The following is an 8,545-nucleotide window of genomic DNA, read 5'->3' as shown; positions in this document are numbered from 1 at the left end:
CTGAGGTCCCAGCATCCAGGGCGGGAAGCCAGAGCTGAAATTTCTGTATATCTCTCTCCAATCTCTTATCTTTGTAGGCATGACACACATGTGCACACACAGCATGTGTGTACATGCACAGATCCGCACACACCTGCATGTGCACGCTCAGCACTCTCACCTCACACCATTCATGTGGTTGTGTATGTACACCCGCCCTCCTTTCTGGAACTTTCCACCACTCCTGCCTCCTGGCTCCTGTGCTCCTGGTGCCTTCATAGCATCCTTGTCCTCAAAAGGGCCTGTTTGCTTGCTTCCCAGGACAAGCCATAACCAGGGGGCTCCTTCAAGATGAGTTCTCAAAACACCAGACAGCCCTGTGCCAGTTCATAGCAGCTCGGTGGGTACAGAGACCCCAGGGAAGCCGACAGACCCCTTCAGCACCGTCCCTGCCAGCAGCCTTCTGGGAATGTGGTCCACCACAGGACTGGCCTGCACCCAGCAAGGGTGGATAAGATCAGGAGTAGTAGCTACGGGGAACATGTGACAAGTTGCCGCTGAAAGAGCAGGACAGGTTCTGGGTGATGTCCTAGAGGAGCAGGAGCCTTGGAGGTGCTGAGGGAGGCTGTGAGGGATATCCTGGGGCATCAAGAGCTTTTCAGTAAATGGCTTCTGTCTGGGTCACAATGCTTTCGCCCTGAGCCCTTCATGACCCTACCACCATGCCCACAGGTGAAGACCCAGCCTCAGCTTAGCCTGTGGCTGCTGAGAGCCACCAAGCTCCACAGACATGGAGAGATGGGGAACAGCAGTTACTACCTTGTGACAGCAGCCACCACTCACTGATTGATTACCCGAACCGGGTACCAGGATGAGTATCGAAGTCGCTGGATGTATGGAACGCCATTAAGATTGATGGAATTCACTTTTTCTTGCATAGAGCTCTGGGCACACGGAGAGAGGGCCACCATAAAGGGGCATTCTCCCTTCAACATGCTGCTCTTTACACAGTGGGTTTGGGTGGTGAGCCTGTGGTGGGCTGGGGCTGGAGGAGCTTGACCCAAGTCCAGGGTACAGTTGGAGACAGAAGGCAGGGGGCCCTGACCTTAGCTTCCCTTAGAGCCCCCTCAAGGGCCGAGAGTCGGGAGCCATAGTGCAGAGCGCACAGGGTGATGTTTCAGGATGTGGCCACAAGGAGGCCCTCCCGAAGCTGCCTCTCCTCAGAGGGCATATGCCAGGTTGGCCCCTGCTCTCTGCCAGATAGAATCCATCTGGACCTCCTGGGGGAAGTGAGGCTGGGTATAGGGCTTGCCACAAGCTTCCAGCCCCCTCAGACCTCAGGGGTTCAATCCCTTACTGGCCCCCAGCACCACCTGGGCTCCGTGGATCCAGGCCCACAGTAGAGAGAGGGGCCAGGCCCACAATGACAGAGCTGGCCAGCAGAGGGCAGCAGAGGGTTATAGAGCCACCTTGTCAGAGCCCCCTGCCTCCTGGGACTTTGTCCTTCTTCAGGGACACCTAGGCCCTGACCTGCAGCTGCAGGGGGATGGCAAGTTTCACCTCTCCCTCTCTCCACCCCAGGCAAGCTGCTAGCCTGGGGGCCACCTCCCCTTCAGATCATTCTCCTGCTGCCTACCCCTAGCACAGGGCTCTTGGCATCCTTCCTCACCGCCTCTCTCCCCCATCACACACACACACACACACACACACACACACACACACACACACACGCATGCACGGGTTGCCCTCCTGGACACTGTCCTGGCTTAGCCTGGAGCCCTGCATAGGGTATCCCTCCTGCACACCCGAGCCCCAGAGGATGGGGTGAGGGTCCAGAATGTTTCAGGTGGTGTTCATGATGAACGCATCCCAGGGGCCATAAAGCACGTTTATGTTGCTGCTGTACCACACAGCCCTAAGAATGTACCTCCCAGCAGCACAGAGACCCCTGCTTGGCAGGTGAGCTGATGGCACTGGTTTGTGTTTGTGGACACACAAGGCGCTCCGCCTCTGGACAAGGTCCTCCTCCGTAGACAGGGAAGGCACAACAGTCCCCATGGCTGGGCCAAGGATGTTCAGGGTCCAACAACTTCCAGTGGGGGTCCCAACAGAGGTGACCCCAGGATGGGCCCATGTGAGGCTCCCTCCCACCCAGCATCTTGAGGGCTGCAGAGCTTCATTGCCTCGAGTGACGGTCAGTCCCTTTTCATCCTCCAGTGATGGGGAGCTCACCCTTTTGAGGCTGCTGGTACCAGGACTTTCCACAGGTCCTTCCCATCAGCCCAGGCTCAGATATATCAGATCCCTCAGCCTCAGGGATGGTTTTCCAGAATTTGCTGTCAATAGTCTCAAGCCCCCCTCCTCCCTGCTTCTACTGTTGGCCCCATCCCAGTCCTGGGCCCCTCCCTGCACTGTCCATTTTCTTTCTCTGGTGAGCACATCTAGTGTTTTGGCCTTTACTAGGATCCACCACCATCACTAGTGAGGTCCACGGTCCTATCTCCAGCCTGGTGACTCCCAGGGCCCAGTTGGCTCCACACCTGACCTATCTAAAACTAGCTCCAGCCCTGTCCTCCCCAGCCACTAAACAGCACTACTGGCCCTAGAAACGTTGTCCCCCATTCTCCTTCACTCACCCGAACTTCTTCCCTTCTCTTCCTCCTCACCCACACCACTTGGCTGACCTCTGTTCTGGACAGAAGCTCCTAACTGCCCTCCAGCCCCCACTTATTCCTGAGAAATTTCCCAGGGCCACCCACTTACAATGAGCCTCAGCCGCCCCCCTCCCAGTCACACCAGCACCATTCCTACCCCACCTGCAGCAGCTGTGACATTGCTGGGCCTGGCCCTCTCCTGTTGTGAGGACTAGAGCCTGGCTGGGCTCAGCTTGAGCCCTATGACAAGCACAGACTTGTCCCTGCCACAGCAGTTGGTCCGGATCAGGCAGAATCCAGGCTAGCCAAGTCACTGTGTCCTACCCTGGGAATGGTGATGATCCAGGTTGGTGCAATGAGAATGGAGCCCAGGGTGGCTACTGGATGGCTAGGTTAGAGGTATAGACTGTGGGCAACCTGGATGGGGAGTTGGGTCCACAGGGCAATACAGCTGAGGAAACCCCAATGAGCAGAGCTGAGCCCTGATCAAGCATCACCTGAAGCCCATCTAGTTACACAAGCCCACAAGTTCCTTTCACCATCCCACTCAGTTTGCAGTGAGTTTTCCGTTTCTTGGAGCCAAAGGCTCACTGTGGGTGTATCATCACTGTCCATCCCCACTCCCCCCTACCTCACACCAAAGCTTCTTTTGCAGCATGCCGAGTGAGCTCCAACTGCAATACCATTGCCCTTATTGCCCCAGTCTGGAATGTGCCCAAAGACTGGCTCCATGTCCTCTCTCCCCCCACTCTAGCCAGGCTCTTTGTTGAGTGCTGGACACTCATTATTTATCTCTCACACCCCTCTCAAGTCAGAGGTGAATGGAGCCACCCTAGGAGAGCCATCCTTCGCAGGAGGTGGAGCAAGCTAGGGGCACTGCATCCCCAACCAGGAGCCCCTGGAACCAGGAAGTCCTCGTTCCCCCACCCATGCTGGGGTTCACCATGCTGATCTCTCTTCTCAGGGTCATTGGGGGGTGTTGTGAAAATTCAGGAGAATCATGTCAGGGACAGGGTACAAGGATTCCACCTGTTTTAATAGGGAACTCATGTTTTGGTTTTATTTTTCTATTTCCCAATTAGGAGTGAAGAGGCCTAGGAGGGAGTGTGGTTGCTGACCCCACGGTCTGCAGGATGAAATCCAAATATCCCCTCCACAGACAAGGGGCTGTTCTAGGCCACAGTGAACTCTGGTTTAAGGACCATTGTAGTTTTCTAAGAAAGAAAAATGAGGAGGCTTCTGGGAGGTGGAGGGGTGGTGGTACAAATTTCACTTCTAGGGTCCCAAGGCATCTGCTCCCCCACACCTCAGTTGCCAGAAAAACACCACCTCCCTAGGCCGACAGTGGTACACCAGGGCTCCCAATTAGCCACGGGGGCATGGTGAGCCACTAAATTCCTGAGTCCCAGTTTGGGAGGACGCACCCCAGTGCTCGGTTCCACGAGCCGGCCTCGTTAAAAAGCCTTTCTTCCCAATTATCTGCAGCCGGCTTGCCTTGGGGATAATTGGCTCCCTGTAGCTCTTCTCGAGGTCCTCTGCCTCCAGAGAGCAGGCGAGGGACAGGTTGGGCAGTGCCCACCTGAAAACCATCACATTGGCCCACAATGAGCCCCAGAGGTGCCCAGTGGCCCCAAAGGGCCCAGTGCCAGCCAACAGAGATGCCCATCTTGAAGTCATTGATTAGAAGAGGAGAATGCCCTCAACACAGATGATCAGGTCCAGACTCTGAAGGGACCCATACGGTCCCACTCCCCTGTTCCATTACCCAGGGGAGGCCACCCCTTGGCCCTGCTCACTGCCCCTGCCTGGGTCCACAGCCTTGTCCTCAAGGTCCTGCAGCCCCACAGCACCTTTGTCCAGCCTCCTGAGCCCACACCAAGAGTCTGCAGCCCCCTGCCCCACATGGGGAGAACCAGGAAGACAGGCCAGGCCTGATGTGTCCTGAAGTGGTACTGGGCTTGTGGCCAGGCAGGTCCGTGGGGCACTGGCCATGGTTGGGTCTCTGATGAGCTTTGAGAGGCTGGTGAAATATATGGGCTCCCTCTAGGAATGGGTACAAACAAAACTCCAAAGCCTGTCTCCCTCCTCAGGGTGTTGGGATGGATACCCACCCAGGACACAAATGTGGGGCCCCTCAGCAAACACCTGCAGAGTAAGTGACCGTCCAAGTTGGCAAATGAGACTCAAGCCCAGGACCCTGGTCCTGGTGATGCCAGGCCTCCTGTCAGCCGGCAGGGCCTCTGATTCGGGGAACGTTCCCTGAGGAACAGCCCCATCAAGTCAGGGCCCAGGAGAGTGGTCACCTCAAGCCTTCTCCACAGGGGACAGAGCTAACCCAGCTTCACCTTGCTCCTTCCAAAGCACTGTGTTTTCAAGGATAAGGGCATTTTGTAATGAAAGGATTTGATGAGTAACGGAAACAACTTCCCACTTACAAAAAATTGAATAGAGCTGCTGCTACAGGCTCCCCGTTCAAACAGAGGCCTCCTACCTGGCTCTGCCCTCTGGAGAGGTAAGCTAATCCTGCCGTCCCCCTCTGCCCCTGGTGGCGGCCTTGGGCCTCCTATACTGTCACTAGGTTTCCTGGACCTCCTCATCTCCACCGTCCCCAGCGATGGCCCTCACTGGGTCCTCCTCCACGCCCCTGATGATTGAGGCCTCCAGCTAGTGCAGCCTCGTGCCTCTTCCCATCAAGGCGCAGGACAGTGGCCCCTGTCTCCCAGCAGTTGAGAGCACCTCCTGGCAGAGCAGCTTCCAGGAAGGGGGAGAGGATACAGTACTGCCCAGCCCGGTAGCCCATTAGCAGCAGCTCCAGGAGAGAAGTCGTGTGGGGGCCTGAGACTGTCCAGGGGAGAGTCTGGCCACACAGAGGCCACCAGGGACGAGACAAGCCCTGGGTGGCATTGACGGCGATGCCATATCTGTGGGTGGCAGGGTCCTGGCAAGAGAAAGACCTCAGTTAGGATCAGAGAAGTGTGGATGGGAAGCAGGGGAAAGCACTTGGCAGCCACAAGCCTTTTTTCTGAGCATCAAGAGGAGTTGGAGCTTGTCTGGGCTGGAGCCCTGCAGCGGTGGGCAGTGGCCACAGCTGGAATACATCGTTTGTTACCACTGACAGTGTGGTTTGGCGGACATCATTTACACTCCTTGGGCTGGAGTGTGCCATCTTTAGAATGGAGGGGCCAGGGGCTGTTCCAGACACAGTGCCCATGGGGAGAATGGGTTCTGGGCTATGTGCCCACTCCACCTTGGCCACCTTCCCCCACCGTGTGCAGATCTGTGCTGGCTGAGCCATGTCCCCTGGCCTGTCTGCTAGAGTCTCCCCTCTTCCCCTTCAGTCCTGCCTGGTCCCCAGGAGCTCTCTCTCCCCTGCCTCATGGTTCAGACCCCAAAGTCAAATACAGGAGAGATCAAACTGACCCACAGGGAGGGAGGCAGACTCCCTGGGCAGAGGTGGGAGTGGGAAAGTGTTGTCTCCAAATGTGATAGGAGGAAACAGCCCCAAGTACCCTAAACCACCCTGAGGCTGGTGCTCAGGGAGTCAGGAGCTGGGGAAAACACTGTGGAAGGTATCAAAAGCTCAGACGGTCACATGGGTCTCAGGCTCCAGGCTCCAGGCTCCAGACTCCCCAAAGGACTTGCAGTTTCCCAGGAACCTTGAGACCAGATCTCGGGATTGGAGAGGACACAGCATTTTCTACAAGCCCCTCTTAAGCCCCATGATTTGGCTTCTCAATAAACTCTGAAGACCCTAGGGGTGGGCATCCTCCCACATCCCCCCCAACCTTGGCTCAAACCAGAAAACATATGTGTGGCTCACTGTATGGCTGGTTTTGAATTTCCAGTGAGGTTTCTCCAATTTCACAAAATAGTGCCTCAATCTAGACCTTTACAAGGAAAGGAGATGGGATGTGATGGCCGGGATGATGGGGAGGGACTGTTGTGGATAGGGGTGGAGGGGGAGCAACCGTGGAGCTATGACACTCATCTCTCTTCCCACACCCCCTCTATCTCTATGTCTATCTCTACTCTTGCTTGCTCACTTTCTCCCTCTCTCTCTCTCTCTTCAATCTGGCTCAGATATTTTTTTAAATGAAAATCTCTGCTCCACGGTGGTGGTTTCTGCACTGCAGCCTGGGTCTCTAGGGTCAGAAGTCCCCCTTGTGGCACCCTGTGTGCAGTTTCCTGCACTTTAGGGGATCAGAACTGAGGAGAAGGTGGGGTTGGCACCTGGACACCAGGAGTAGATGGCAGGACCCAAGCCTGAAGCAGGCGGGACCCAAGGTACCTGGTGCCCAGGGCCTCTGATGCCCAAGGAATGGAACCTGTGGCCAGATGTGTGGGAAGGAGAGGATGCAGTGGGTGGATCTGCCCTGACTTTCCTGCCTATACTCACATACTGGCAGTTCTGTCCTGCCTCAGGGCCTTTGCATTGCTGGTGCTTTTGCTCATGTCTGGCTCCTGGTCTCCTCTTCTGAGAGGCCCTTCATTAGTACTAGGAAAGCAGCCCCGGCCCGAGTTCTATTTCTGCAGCAACCCGTTCAGTTGCATTTCCTCACTGCCTGCACCTGCCCTAACACCTGGCATGCACCTGCCCTAGCACATGTGCCATAGAAAGACTGGGGCGCAGTGGAGAAGACTCCCTTGCCCCTGGGGGATCTCTGGGGTCATTTTGCAGGTAGATGTATGCTGGACTCTTGCCCCAGCTTTGCCCTCCATTTGTCCATGCTCTGTCCTCTTAGCCAGGCAGGATGTCTCAGTGGTCCTGGGAGGGTGCTAGGTCAGGGGCCTGCCTATGGGACAGAAAGCACAGCCTCAAGATCTTGGCCTGGCTGTGGGTGTGGGCACAGCCCAGCTCCCCGAAGCTCCCTCCCCATAAATAAAAGATTCCCTTCCTCCTTCCAGCTTTGCGCAGCCGCTGCCTGCTTGTTGGCCCGGCCCTTTGTGCCCACGCGTTGCCATGGAGACAGCAATTCAAAGGCCTGGTACTTCAAGGCTTCTTTCCTCTCCTGCAGGCTGGGGCTGGGGCAGGGGTAGCTGGTATGATTGTAGGTTCTGTCCCCTCTTTCCATCCAGCTAGAGGCCTGACCCTGACAGGGTTAGTGCACCAACTACCTCTCACTCCCCTGTGGGTGGCTGACTGGGCCCACCCGGGAACAGGTACGCTTTTACAAGGACCTTATTCAAAGTCGGCTGTAATGGGGAAACTGAGGCATGCTGAGCCCTGGTGAGACCTTGCTCCCTTTGGTCTCTCTGCAGCTCTCTCTGCTTGGCACGTGGAGGGTACTGCATGTCACACAATGGCTGTGTGACTCTGGACGTGCTCTCCCCCCCCCCCCCCCCGCCAATTTGCCATCTGTACAGTGGGGTATTGTTTGCTTGGGCTCCCAAAGGGTTTCTGAAGCTCTGGAACACAGGTCTGGGGAGATGCTGCCCCTTCCTTCCTGCCCCTAGCACAGGACGGCCTGGGACAGGCCATGGGTGGGCTCCATGGGGCTCCTGATCCAGGACCAAGCCCATCCCTCCGCTCTTCCATGTTTCCTGTGTGAAGCCTGTTTCTGAGTCACCCCATCGAGAGCATAGCAGGGTCTTTGAGGCTCTTGCACTTTCTCTCTATGTCCTGTGCATCACTCACACTTTTTATCTCACCATAATCCACCTTTAATCATCTCCTCTGACTCCTGCAACTAGAAAAATGTACAGCAGAATTTTCGGGCTGCAGCCACTCCCTCCCACCCACTCTGGCATGGCAGGGGGAGAGGTGGCCATTTGGGATTCATTGCCCTCTCAGTGTAGCATTCAGGCATACCTGGGACTACTTCAAGCTTCAGTTTCCTCTCCTGCGTAATGGAAGTGTCAATCCACCCTTTAACAAAAGTCCACAGATGTGTGGGCCCAGGACAGGACACCCC

The sequence above is a fragment of the Leopardus geoffroyi genome, chromosome D3 (genome assembly GCF_018350155.1).
Source record: "Leopardus geoffroyi isolate Oge1 chromosome D3, O.geoffroyi_Oge1_pat1.0, whole genome shotgun sequence".
Lineage (NCBI taxonomy): Eukaryota > Metazoa > Chordata > Mammalia > Carnivora > Felidae > Leopardus > Leopardus geoffroyi.
The sequence above is the reverse complement of the archived record's forward strand: the minus strand, read 5'-3'. Positions refer to the sequence as shown.